The sequence below is a fragment of the Ochlerotatus camptorhynchus genome, unplaced genomic scaffold, assembly GCF_037179485.1.
Source record: "Ochlerotatus camptorhynchus isolate MF236.1 unplaced genomic scaffold, CSIRO-AGI_Acam_v1.1 ptg000244l, whole genome shotgun sequence".
NCBI classification, from domain to species: Eukaryota; Metazoa; Arthropoda; class Insecta; order Diptera; family Culicidae; genus Ochlerotatus; species Ochlerotatus camptorhynchus.
The window spans coordinates 3,323,339-3,337,228 of NW_027040734.1; the positions used below are offsets into that span (position 1 = coordinate 3,323,339).

The following is a 13,890-nucleotide window of genomic DNA, read 5'->3' on the forward strand; positions in this document are numbered from 1 at the left end:
ATAACTCCACACTATTAGCTATCTATCCTCCTAAAATTCGCAAGGATTTTTCTTCGAAATTGCCTCTAAATTCCACACAGAATTCGACTGGGATTTTTCCACACAGAATTCGACTGGAGAATTCAATGAAATGTTCCTCAGAATTCTCAAGGAACTGTTTTTTGGGTTCTTTAAAAATTATTACAGGAATAGCCTCAGTATGCCTTTAATATTTCTCTGAAAACTTAGTTGGAAATGTCCTTTAAACTTTGCATAGAATTCATTTGGAATTATCCTTCGAATTTTCATTGGATTCTTTTCAAATGTAACTTTGGATTCTAATACTTCTCTTGGAATTCTACTTACAAGTCCTGTAGAATTCTCCTCAAAATTACTTTGAAATTTTACGCAGACAGAACTTTATTTGAATTAATTTAGCAATTACCTTGGAATTCTCTTCAGAATCCTATTGGAACGAGCTGTGTCATTTCGCCGAAGGACGTTTCACCGAAGATCATTTCAAGCGTAACTATTCAAATCGACGTACCTGATTTTGTAAACAATCACTTTAATCGACGATTTGTGGCAACTGAGTGAGCTATCACAGAAACTAACAACACCAGCTAGTAGACGAAAGTTTCCCCTACCTGATGATGGTGTTTGTTTGCATGGATGAGTAAGCAGTTAAGACAAATCGATGATTGGAGTGATTGCTTACAAGCAGATACGTCGATTTGAATTGTTACGCAATTTTACAAATGTAAAACAATGATTATTTAAAAAATTCCGTAATCAGTACAATTCGAAAGAACTGATCTTGAACATGAAGCATTCCTATAAATCAAAAATATCTAATGTTTGAAAATTTCTGAAATCAGTACAACTCAAAAGAACTGCTCATGTTCAAAAGAAGGACTTGCCAGGTCGAAAAAAAATGTAACCTACTTAATCTTTTTTCGAGACTGATTTCAAAATTTGCTCAGCTTTGAGAAAAGCTCAAAATCGTAGAAAATGGCTTGCTCTTCGGCGAATCTGGGCTCGTTGAAAATATTCAATGTCGTGAGTATTTATTTTCAATCCGGATTTTTTTTTGACTTCTCATTGTCTGATTTGGTTAGGTCCAGGGTTTTAAAATTGTTTCTATATTTAAAATTTATAGAAATAATCCATTTTTCCTTGAACATCTACAAAACTCATCAACTTCTTCCTAGGTTCATACAATTTCGTGGCATTATATCAAGAAAGACCTTGGACTTTTTCTACGTATTTTCCTAAACATCTGGGCGAAATTAAATTCCCAAAATTTCCAAATCAAACCTTGACATTTAAATAAGTAGGGGAAATGAATGTAATGTCGGCCTAAATGCCCCTAATTTGGGCCCATACATAAATTCAGCAATCGACTAAATTTTCAATAGCGACCAAAAATATTGATTAGTACCGTCCCAATGACGCGTTCATCTAGATAAAATTGATAAATAGCAGATTTTTAGCTATGGGCCCAATCTTAGATCCATTGGCCAACATTAGAGCCATTTCCCCTCCGTAGAATTTCTAGAATACTCCTTGAGCTTCTGCTAAATTTCCTGAACTTCTACGAAGTTCACTGAGCTTCTCCATTTTTAGCTGAAATCCTAGGAAGTTCCCTGAACTTCTATGATGTTTTGCGAAGTTCCAAGAGTTACTGCGTAATTTGCTGGACTTACACAAAGTTCTCAGAATTCATATGAACTTTGCTGCACTCCAACAAAGTTCTCTGAACTTCTGAGAATTCAGTTCATTTTCAGCCTGAATTTCTACGGAATTGATGGATCTATTTTAAGTCTTAAGAAGTTAAGAAATCTTAAAAAGTTAATTCAGTCCGCATCGTGCTCTCTTGCCGTGCGGATCTATTTGCTTTTTGCTGAAGGAAGTGTTACTACTACCTAAAGCTACAACAAATTTAAACAGCACTTTTCAGTGCTCAACCTGTAAAAATTTTCTACCTTGTTCAACTCTTATTCCTCTTCGATCCTTGTTTGGACCCTACCCGAGGTAATCCTTCTTGGATATCGATTTGGAAAATTCCTCTTCGATCCTTCAGATTCTTATAGTAATCTGCTTGGAAGTCGATTTGGATAAAAAATTTACTGCCGCCATGGCGCCTAAACGCAAAAGAAAGGGGCAAACTCTTGACCCCCCTTCTGTTGAAATTAATTTGAGTAATCAATTTGATTTGCTCACGGATGATTAGAATGATCCATCATCCAAGAAAAATTCTAGTAAACTTTCCCGGCTTAATGCCAAGAAGGAAAAGATTCCCCCTATTGTGATAACCACTTCCGATTTCCATGCTCTTCGCATGGAACTTTTGAATTTCGTGAAAGTTAAGTTTTCACTACAAATTGGACGTCGGGGTGAATGCCGTGTATTGGCTGAAACCTTGGACGGATTTAAATGTCTTCTCAAGTATCTTACTGAGAAGAAGCACAAATTTTTTACTTACGACACCAAAACTGAACGTGTGTTCAAGGTTGTCATGAAAGGACTGCCCAGTGGTGAATCCCTGGATCAGATCAAAGATGAACTGGCAAAATTACTTGGAGTTGTGCCACTCCAAGTAATCAAAATGAAAATGAAATCCCGTCCTGGCGATTCGCGCAACGGGATTTCTAATGATTTTTATTTAGTTCACTTCAAGTCTAGTGAACTAAACAACCTTAAGGCCTTAGAAAAAGCTAGCCTTATGCTCCATGTCCGAGTGAAGTGGGAACACTTCAGGAAGACTGGAGGAAATTTCCAAAACCTCACCCAGTGCCGTAAGTGCCAGGGATGGGGTCACGGAACTAAAAATTGCTACATGCCAGCTAAATGCATGAATTGTGGTGATTCCTCTCACGCAAAGGACGACTGTCCTGTGAAGGAAGATCCTAAGAAATTTAAATGTTCAAATTGTGGTGAAAACCACAAATCCAATTTTTGGGAATGTAAGACTCGCAAAGCGATCCTACAATCTCGTTCTAACCGTCAGGTAGGAAACGCTCCACGTTTCCGACCAGGTACAAATTCCTCTGCTGTTAACAACGGTCAGCGAGGAACAAATTCTACATTCGTACCCGTAGGTACAAATATCTCCCCTGCTTCAAATGTTTCATCTGTACCTACTCCCCTCGCTGCTAACAATGTTCAGCGAGTTAATGGAGCTACCTATGCTGCTATTGCAGCGGGTAGAAATCAAAATACTAACCAACGTTCTAACGGAAATTTTGAGAATTTTGACTTAGGAAGCATTACTGCCCCCAAAATGGAATTTTTACAGAATTCATTAATTGACATGATTTCTGATATGCTTAAATCTAACTCCATGTTTGATGCTATTCAAACTGGAGTAAAATTTGCAAATAATATTGTCATGACTTTAAAATTCAGTAATGGATTTTAAAGCATTAAATATTGTAAATTGGAATGCTCGATCTCTTAAAGATAATGAAGACGAGCTATTTAACTTTTTAAGAGTTCATAACGTGCATATTGCCGTTATAACTGAAACGTTCCTTAAACCTGCCCATAAGGTTAAGAAGGACGCAAATTACTTGATTTATAGGAATGATCGTCTTGATGGACCCTGTGGTGGCGTTGCCATCATTATTCATAGACGAATCAAACATAAAATTCTTTCTTCATTTGAAACCAAAGTTTTTGAAACTTTGGGAGTTTCTGTTGAAGCAAACTTTGGACAACTTACGTTTATAGCTGCCTATTTGCCATTCCAATGCGTAGGCCAGCAAAAGAATTTTCTCAAGGGTGACCTCCAGAAACTTACCCGTCATAGGTCTAAATTCTTCATTATTGGTGATTTTAATGCAAAACACCGCTCATGGAATAATGCTCAAAGCAATTCCAATGGTAATATTCTGTTTGATGATTGTTCTGCAGGTTATTACACTATTCAATATCCAAACAGCCCAACATGCTTTTCTTCTGCAAGAAATCCCTCCACTATTGATTTGGTCTTAACTGATTCATGTCAACTTTGTAGCCAATTGGTTACCCATGCTGACTTCGGTTCTGATCACCTTCCAGTAACTTTTGAAATATCCCAAGAAATAATTTGTAATCCCAACAGCTCTACTTTCAATTACCATAGAGCTGATTGGGACCAGTATCGAACATTTATGGAATATAACTTCGATCCAAACATTCCTTTGCAAACCAAAGATGAAATTAATTATGCTCTTGAATCTCTGACTACTTCTATAGTTGAAGCAAGAGCTGCCTCAGTACCAAAATGCGAGGTTAAATTCGATTCAATTATAATAGACGATGATCTTCAGCTCTTGATCCGTCTTAAAAATGTCCGTAGGAGACAATATCAAAGAACACGCGATCCTGCCATGAAAGTTATCTGGCGGGATTTGCAAAAACAAATTAAAAAGCGATTCTCTGCCCTGAGGAACAAAACTTTTGAAAATAATATTTCTAAATTAGACCCGAGTTCCAAACCCTTTTGGAAACTCACAAAAATTTTGAAAAAACCTCAAAAGCCTATTCCAGCGCTTAAAGAAGGTGGTAAAATTTTGATCACAAATTTGGAAAAATCTCAGAAACTTGCTAAGCAATTCGAGAGTTCCCATAATTTCAGTTTGGGTCTTACTAGTCCTATTGAGAATCAGGTTGCTCGGGATTTTCTGAATATTTTCTCCCGGGAAAATATTTTTGATGATTCCTGGGGGACTGATTTGGACGAAGTAAGGTCTATAACTAAAAAATTTCAAAATATGAAAGCTCCAGGTGATAATGGAATTTTCTATATCCTCATCAAAAAACTCCCAGAGAGTACCTTGTCTTTCTTGGTAAAATTATTTAACAGATGTTTCCATTTGGCATACTTTCCTGATAAATGGAAAAATGCAAAAGTTGTTCCAATTTTGAAGCCGGATAAAAATCCAGCTGAAGCTTCTAGCTACCGTCCAATAAGTTTGCTTTCTTCAATAAGTAAACTTTTTGAAAAAATAATTTTGAATAGAATGATGCTTCACATCAATACGAACTCAATTTTTGCAGATGAGCAGTTTGGATTTCGCCATGGGCATTCAACTACTCATCAACTCTTAAGAGTTAACAATTTAATTCGTTCAAACAAATCTGAAGGCCACTCAACTGGAGTTGCTCTTCTAGACATAGAAAAAGCATTCGACAGTGTTTGGCATGAAGGTTTGATTGCTAAATTGAAAAAGTTTAATTTTCCACTTTATATTATGAAATTAGTTCAAAATTATTTAACTGACAGAACTCTTCAAGTAAATTATCAAAATTCCAAATCTAATCGACTACCTGTTAGGGCAGGAGTTCCTCAGGGTAGCATTCTTGGGCCTATATTGTATAACATTTTCACTTCGGACCTCCCTGATTTGCCTCAGGGTTGCCACAAATCTTTGTTCGCTGATGACACAGGCATTTCCGCTAAAGGAAGAAGTCTTCGTGTTATTTGCAGCAGACTGCAGAAAAGTTTAGATATTTTCTCTTCTTATTTACAAAAATGGAAGATTTCTCCCAACGCTTCCAAAACTCAACTTATAATATTTCCACATAAGCCTAGAGCTTCGTTTTTGAAACCTAGTAGTAGTCACATAGTCACTATGAACGGAGTTCCAATTTCCTGGTCAAACCAAGTGAAATATCTTGGATTAATACTTGACCAAAAATTAACTTTTAAAGTTCACATTGAGGGCATTCAAGCCAAATGTAACAAATATATTAAATGTTTGTATCCTCTTATAAACAGGAAATCCAAACTTTGCCTGACGAATAAACTTCTAATATTTAAACAAGTTTTTAGACCGGCCATGCTTTACGCTGTGCCAATATGGTCTAGTTGTTGCACTACCAGGAAAAAAGCACTTCAAAGGATTCAGAACAAAGTTCTGAAAATGATTTTGAAGTTGCCTCCCTGGTACAGTACTACTGAGGTACATAGAATTTCGAATGTTGAGACTTTAGAACAAATGTCCAACAAAATAATTAATAATTTCAGGCAAAAGTCGTTGCAATCCTCAATTGCAACGATTAATTCCCTTTATAATTAGATAAGATTAGTTTTAGTTTTTAGTTTTAAGATATCAATTGTTATACTGACATGCAGGTTAAAAAACCTGTTTAAAATACTGTATTGCCAAGACATGAACAATGTAAAAACACTTAGATATATATCATAACAATTAAGGCTGGTACGTTACTGCAGTAACTGGAGCACCTAGGTTAAAATGAAATGTAATTTATTTTGAATTTGGAACAAATAAAGAGTTAAAAAAAAAAAAAAAAACTTAAAAAGTTAATTAAAGTTTAAACAAGTGAAAGAGTCAGGAGGAGAGGTGCAAAACTGAGAGTTCGCCACCTAAACAACAATCCTCAGTACGACTCTGGTTTCAAAACGTATCTGGTTGTTGAAGGTAAATCCACTCCAGAATTATTATGTTCAATGAGTAAAACTGAATAACGAGAAAGAGTTGGTTGTATTATGTTTTGATGTTCCTTGTCGTACTTTAATATATTCTATTCTTATTTTAAAAAAAAGTGCTTGATGTTTGATATGAGAAAGAATTTTAAAATCCCCTGAGAATTCCAGGTATTTCCAGGTAAAATAATATTCCCTGAGGATTACCGGATTTCCATGTTTTTCAAGGCAGTAAACATCCTGCTTCACCGACAAGGCTATATGATTGCCATTTTTGAAAATGAAGCCTGATATACGACTAATATAAAGTAAAGAAGTCCTATATTAAGCGTATTTGTATTTCTAAAAGGGCGGTTAGCAGGTTTACTTCTGTGTGGCTGTCTCTTGGAGTTACTATTAGGAAGCGTGAGAGTGGTCTTGGTCAGTTTTCTTGACATGGTGTCCTCGGTAAAATCAAAGACAGCATATCATGAAGACTGGCAACACTTCCATTTTCTCATAGTATGCGACAAGCACAATCGTGTCATCTGCCGCTCAAAGGTAAATGCTTCTATAGAATTGGATTGCAAAGGTTCCATCCTCAGAAGAAAGGTTTGTGTGTTTGCTTATTTTTCTTTGCGTTGCTTCCACCTTCGCTCGAGCCCAGTATTACTGTGTCTGTCGCTTGGATTCAGAGAAAGTTGTCAGTCTTCTTGATATGTTGTCTTCGGTAAAATCCAGCTATTGCAGGAAAAATTGACTACATGTAGCGTTCAATGTATTGTTTTCGCAGAAAATACACATTGTATAGTAAAAGCATTTCAGCGTCAGATTTGCATTCAGCGAGAAGTTCTATTAATACAATTAACTCATTTGAATTTCATTGCCTAGTTGTACTGGCAGTGGCATTATGGATAGAATCCTCCTGGAACCATCTTTTATATAAATAATTCCAAGAAGCTTAAATCAGGGAGTTAGAAGGTGACAGCTCTATCGCAACTCCACAAGCCCATTTCAAGAACGCAGGCACTCCGAAGCTATTTTCGTATACGATAAGCCCCGCTCCAATACATTTCAATGTGGGAATCATAAATAATGTACTGGAACTTTAAGTCAAGCGGTATTGCTTGATCGACGCGTATTTAATGAGTTGGAAATGTTTGTAGTATCACTAGTACTAGTACTAGTGCTCGGAAATTAAGTATGAAAATATTATAAAGGGCAAAATGGAACGAACTCACCAAATCTGGCCAAGTGAACCTAACAAGCTAGCTTGATGTGTTAGAGAGAAAGTCGCAATTGTAAATGGTTCGCTTCAAGGGGTAATCCGGTTTGTGGTAGAGCATGCACGTAATGTTCCTAATGTAGTATTGGAATACCTCTTGACCTGTCTGATACAATCCGCATACTGTGGATTTCGATTCAGGAAATTCAAGTATCTATTTGTCACCAATATCACTTTACGGCTAAAAAAAAATCCGGAACAATGCAAAATCCAAAAATTTGACGGGTGGCAAATTTTTCGCTTTCATCTACAAGCAAAGCACTCTTCGATCTTTTCATAGTTCATGGAATGTTTGGTTAGGGAGAAGTCAAGAGTAGGTACCTTAAGCCGTTCGCAATGCTATTGTAGTTTATATGGACTGTTTCAATTTGAAACTAGAACAGAAACGCACCCCTCGCAACGCTGAGTTGCATTTTCATTATTCAAGCACTATTTTGCACCAGATTTGCAATTGTTCGACTATTCGGTTTTATTTCTGAGCGGGTTTGAAACACGAATGGAATTCTGTTTCAAATTTTTTTGGTGTATTTATAAATGTTCAGAGAACTTGGTGGAGATTCAATAGAAATATGGGAATTTTACAGAAATGTTGGGAACTTCTGAGAAGTTTGAGAATATTTTATGGAAGTTCGGAGAACTTCATTTAAATGACGAAGACGAAGAGGAAATTTTTTTAAGTTTCAAGTTTAGTAAATTTCAAAGAAGTGAGTGGTATTTCATAAAAGATCAGGGAACATCCTAATTGTGCTGAGAATTATATAGTATATTAAAGAACTTCATGGAAATCCTTGGTTCTTCAAAGAATTTCATGAAAGCGCTTGCCTTTTTTTCATCAAGAAAATATCCTCTCATATGATACCAGTCTGCTCAGATATTATTCCAATGATCTGCAGGTGTTCTAAGATCTCCATGTAGTCCTTTAGTCTTTTAAGACTTCGGATTGATAAGTTATCATTCTGAAAAAAAAATTCCAAATGTCCAACAATCTAAATCACATCTCCTCTCCAGCAGCTAATAAATTATTCCATGTATTTTAAGATGTCTATAAAGTCCTCTGGATACTTTTTCAAGACTTCTATTCTGATGAAGATCTCAAACTATACCAAGGTGACTCAGAAAATATTCCAAATGCCTTCAGGTGATCAGAGATTTCCACAAACTTCTCAGGATGTTCTCCTACCTTAAGGTTGATTTAGTATAACTCTGAAGATCTTTAACTGCCCCAAAATTTAAATCACGTCTCTCAGATATTCACCCACGATACCAAGTTGCCCAGCAATTGTTTCAAAGACCATCAGGTGATAGCAATCTCTATAAATAATGATACTTTCCTTACATGTTTCGACAGCAGAATCCTCCGAGACCTCTTCTCGGGTTTCGAATTCGTTACCTGATACTGGATTACGAATCACCGAATCAAACAAAATTTGCACATTTGTAGAGGTGAATACCAAACACCGTTTAAAACTTTGCGTTGCGCTGATCGTGTTGCAGTTTCATTTTTGATAGTTTCAAATTTTAGAACTGTCGAGTAGTTTGAAACAATTTTGATACTCAGCATTGCGAACGGCCTTGCTATCATCGTTCATATAACGAATTTTAAACAACACATGGTGGGTCGCAGATTTGTGGGTTTTTCTCAAAGTAAATACCAATCGACAAACTATTGAGAATCGCTGCCTTACTTAGAACATTTTGGCGAAATGGCAACGAATAGTCAAATTTTGACCTTCATTCCAACGTCTTTTGATGTAGGACTACGTCTGTGATTTCTTTATGGGGGTACACTTTGTGGAAATCGAAAATGGAACATGTAACAAATTTATGAAAGATTTTGAACGTTAATAACTCAGCTGCTCCTAGGCCAATTTCGATAATTTTATCACCAATCGATCAGATATATTCCTACGCATCTGTTAAAATCACTATTGTAAAATTTAACGAATGTGCAACTATTGACTGCAAAAGCGATTTCTCTAACACAGATTTCAAAGTTGAATTCCATCCGGTCTCACCACTGCTTGCAAGCAATGAGCTGCAGCCCACATGAGCATCCATAGAAGGAGGAAGAAGGCGCACCGCTATTGATCGGAATCAGTAGCTCTTCGTGAGTCGCTGTGGGCCATCAATGTCAAGCGCGTCATACTAAAGAGTATAAACAGAGGGAACCCCGCTCAAAATACTATTCATACACAAAACACAAGCTCCTGCTGCAGTTAACAAATAAGATTTATTATGTAAGACCACGTAGTCCTACGTCACCATTGCGTACAACCCAATAGGGCACAGTAGTTTTTTGCTCACAAATGATTTCAGATCACTGCCTTATTTTAATTTTGAATCATATTTGTGGAGCAATTTTCTTTGCTTCGAAGCTTTAAAGCTAATAAATTGAAATGTTTAAATTTTATCGAACAGTTCAGTAACAAAAAAAAATCTGATAAAAATACTGGATTCGGTAATAATTGTCAAGTGGGTACACCATCTCTCTCGGTTATAGTATCGTCATTCACTTTTAAACCTGATTTCAACCTAATTCTCCAACGGTTCAATAATATGTTTCTCATTCGTCTAGAAGCATTTGATTCACTTACCAAGATTTCATTCCGAATGAAAGCCACCGCAAATGCAACAAAATACGATCAAATTTCCATTCCCACAATCATTCCATTCCAAAGAATTCCCGTTTCACCGAGAACGATATCACGTTTTAGTTAATTGATCGCCACCAATTGTCTGCAATGCCTCGTTGGTTGGTCTAGCTGGCTAATGAAGAGTTTTGCTCGCCATCACTCAACTGAACCGTGCACCCACCGGACAAATGCCGATGACATAAAACACTTTGCAATGCACATCACACGCGACGACGCGAAAACAAATTAATTCAAATTCGAACTGCGAAACACCCAAGCCAACCGGTAGCATGCACTTTTAGCCACCGTCGTGCGACGACACTTTGTAACGCTTCCAAGAAACCACCTTTCGGGAAACTCAATACCGTATTATGCACACTTCCGATGATTTCAAATTTAATTAACCTTAATTGGATTTGGCTTCGAATAAGAACCAAGAAGCAACAACTCTTTCAGGTCGGTATCTCAAACGCCAACAACTTCTTCCTCGCATCCTAGACTACACAGACCGAACAACTGCACCGGCAAGACCGTGAGAAAAAGAACAGATTTCATAACTCCCGAGGGCCTCATCGTGTTCTCGTGCGATCCTCACTTCTGCACTCTGCCGACTTGGTGTGCTATTTACTTCTTTCGTACACATCCATTTTTTTTCCTATCTTTTCTTCACTTGGACTGAGCTCTTCAACGAGTGTAATGATTTACCTCACGTTTTATTAGCACTAAACTTCTAAACATAAAACATTCGAAAAAACAAAATCCATTAGAACTGGTTTTCTGTGTTCACCGACGACGAGCCGCCTTCGATCGCTATGGACTAGGCGCCCTCCCTCATTCCATCCAGCAGCAGACAGCACCCCTTATAATTCCAAGATTCAATCGGCCTGCATTAAAAGATCACTCTCGAAAAAAAAAAAACAGCAGATCTTCGCCAACTCGACGAAGACGACGAAGGTGGTTTTGCGCTCCAATAAATGTTGCTTTTGTTGCCGCCGACAAGATATGTATCTCGTTCTTGTTGAAATTGAAAGAGGTGTCCTCCAAGCACCAAGCACCTCTTACTATCGCAAGGTGAAGACTAGCACTGCCGGGGTAGACTAGTACAGAAGTTGGTTTGGTACGCGGTGCAATATTGAGCCACGGTATAGCTATGGCCAGCTTTATGCACTATCATATGCGCGCGACACAGATCCTCACCGGTCGACCAGCGACGATCAACTACTGGCTCAGGCTTCCATTCGCGTGTTGTGGGCTAACAAGTTAATGGACCCGGTCGGAGAAGTGAGAATTGTGCATGAACACATGACTAGTGATTGGTCTCTGCGAGAGCGGTAGACTGCTGAGAGCAGTTGATTTGTGGGTTCTGGTTGGTAGGGATGGCCATCGGTGATACATGTTGATGTAAATTTATGTTATAGAATGCTTCATTCAAAATGTTGTTGAACTTAACTGAAACTGGACCATTGCAATTTTTTAACGGACTTGGACTGGGTTGGATCATTAAGATTCTGTCACTTTGAATAATTAGTTAGGATAACTTTATGACAATTCCAAAGGAATTCTAAGGAGAACTTTGAGGGAATTTTTGGGACATCAATGTTTTTTAGAGAACGACACCCAACACCCAACCGAGAAATGCAAGATTATATCACTGATTTACATGAAAGGTATGCAGAATTTGCAATGGTGCGCAACATGAACAGATTCTGAAATGTAATTACTGGAAGGAAATTAAGATAATTTTGTAATTTTTATGTTACCTTGTTTTCTCGTGAAAGTTTTATATCAAAATATGCATTCGGGGCGGCTGGGTTCGATTCCCGGTCCGGTTTAGGAATTGTTCGGGTTGGAATATTTCTCGACTTCCCTGGGCATAGAGTATGATCAACCGGTGGAAACTAACGATTTTAAATTGGCTTACACTGTGTGGCCAAAGCCTATTGGTCCCAAGTACATTGATTAACGTATCCCATTCTAGTGTAAATTCTAGTACTACACTATGTTTGTTTTGATTCGCTATGAAAGTTTGACAGATTTAATGAAGGGTTCGTGGATTTTCCAATGTTTCAAGGGGTGCATCGTTTAGCTTGGGACCGAAGAGAGTACCAGAGCTGAGCCAAAAAGTTGAGCACGTTTCTTCGGGACCTTCTGGTCTTAGAGTTTCCTCTATGTACTTGCCACACAATTATACTAAGTCAAAAATGGTACAGGCATCGAAAGCTCTCAATTAATAACTGTGAAAATGCATCTAGAACACTAAGCTCTCAATTAATAACTGTGAAAATGCATCTAGAAACCATCAATTCAAACGGATCAGTCGCCAAAGCTATTCGCGATATCAGCAGGGAATTCAGCGCAGGATGAGATCACATCCGAAATCCTTTTGGAACTATGTAAACGAGCAGCGAAAGGAATCCGGTCTTTCATCGTCCATGGTGTTCAATGGCGAAGTGGGACCCACAAATCAGGAGATTTGCCGACTCTTCTCTATCAAATTTGCCGATGTTTTCACTGACGAGAGCCTATCTGACGAATATGTTAACCTCGCAGCAAGCAACGTTCCAATGCACGGCGATACATTAAATGGCATCGACATCAACGATATGACTATTTCAAGAGCTGCTTCCAAGCTGAAATCTTCTTGCAACGCTGGACCCGATGGAATCCCGTCCGTTTTTCTCGAGAAGAATATCGATAGTCTATTGACCCCGCTCTGTCACGTGTTCCAATTATCGCTTCGCTGTGGTATTTTTCCTTCTTGCTGGAAGTTTGCTCACATGTTTCCTGTTCACAAAAAAGGAAACAAACGAGATGTCAACAACTATCGTGGAATTACCTCACTGAGCACCGTATCGAAGCTTTTTGAACTAGTCATAATGGAACCGCTACACTTTCTCACTGCAAGCATGTTTTGAGTGATGATCAGCATGGCTTCATGTCAGGTCGTTCCACCACCACCAATATGCTATGCCTCACATCTTATGTAACTGATAGCATGGTTGACCGAGCTCAAACGGATGTGATTTATACCGATCTGTCAGCAGCGTTCGATAAGCTAAACCATGCTATTGCTATTGCTAAACTAGACAGACTTGGGATCAATGGTAACCTATTACAATGGTTTCGATCGTATGTAACCGGTCGCCAACTGATGGTTGCCATAGGCGATTACCGATCTGATACTTATCCTGCTACATCGGGGATACCCCAGGGTAGCCACCTTGGACCTTTGATCTTCCTGCTCTACTTCAACGATGTGAATTATGTGCTTGACGGACCTCGACTATCGTATGCTGACGATCTAAAAATCTACCTTCGGATTTGTTCCATTGCCGACTGTCACTTTCTTCAACGCCAGCTTCATGCTTTTGCTGACTGGTGCACCTTGAACCGAATGGAAGTTAACCCGGCGAAATGCTCAGTAATCTCCTTTTCTCGGATAAAAGAACCAATCATCTTCAACTACAACCTATGGTTCAGCAATTGAACGAGTGAGCCACGTGAAGGATTTGGGAGTCATTTTGGATTCGCAACATATTTCGTATGTCGTTGATAAAGCTTCCAGAAAACTAGGCTTTATC

The 13,890-nt window shown here is 38.1% G+C and overlaps 1 protein-coding gene across 4 annotated transcripts in view; it reads right to left on the reverse strand.

Moving 5' to 3' along the window:
* Positions 1–13,890, reverse strand: part of LOC135704625 (probable serine/threonine-protein kinase DDB_G0267686) — a 158,625-nt gene that overhangs the window by 64,857 nt on the left and 79,878 nt on the right. Inside the window, exon 1 of one of the 4 annotated variants that reach the window (XM_065226097.1) lies at positions 10,271–11,495. The exons of the other annotated variants lie outside the window; for them this stretch is intronic. The gene's annotated coding sequence lies outside the window, so the exon portion shown is untranslated. Of the gene's footprint in view, positions 1–10,270; positions 11,496–13,890 lie in introns of those variants that run through there. 4 annotated transcript variants of the gene reach the window in all.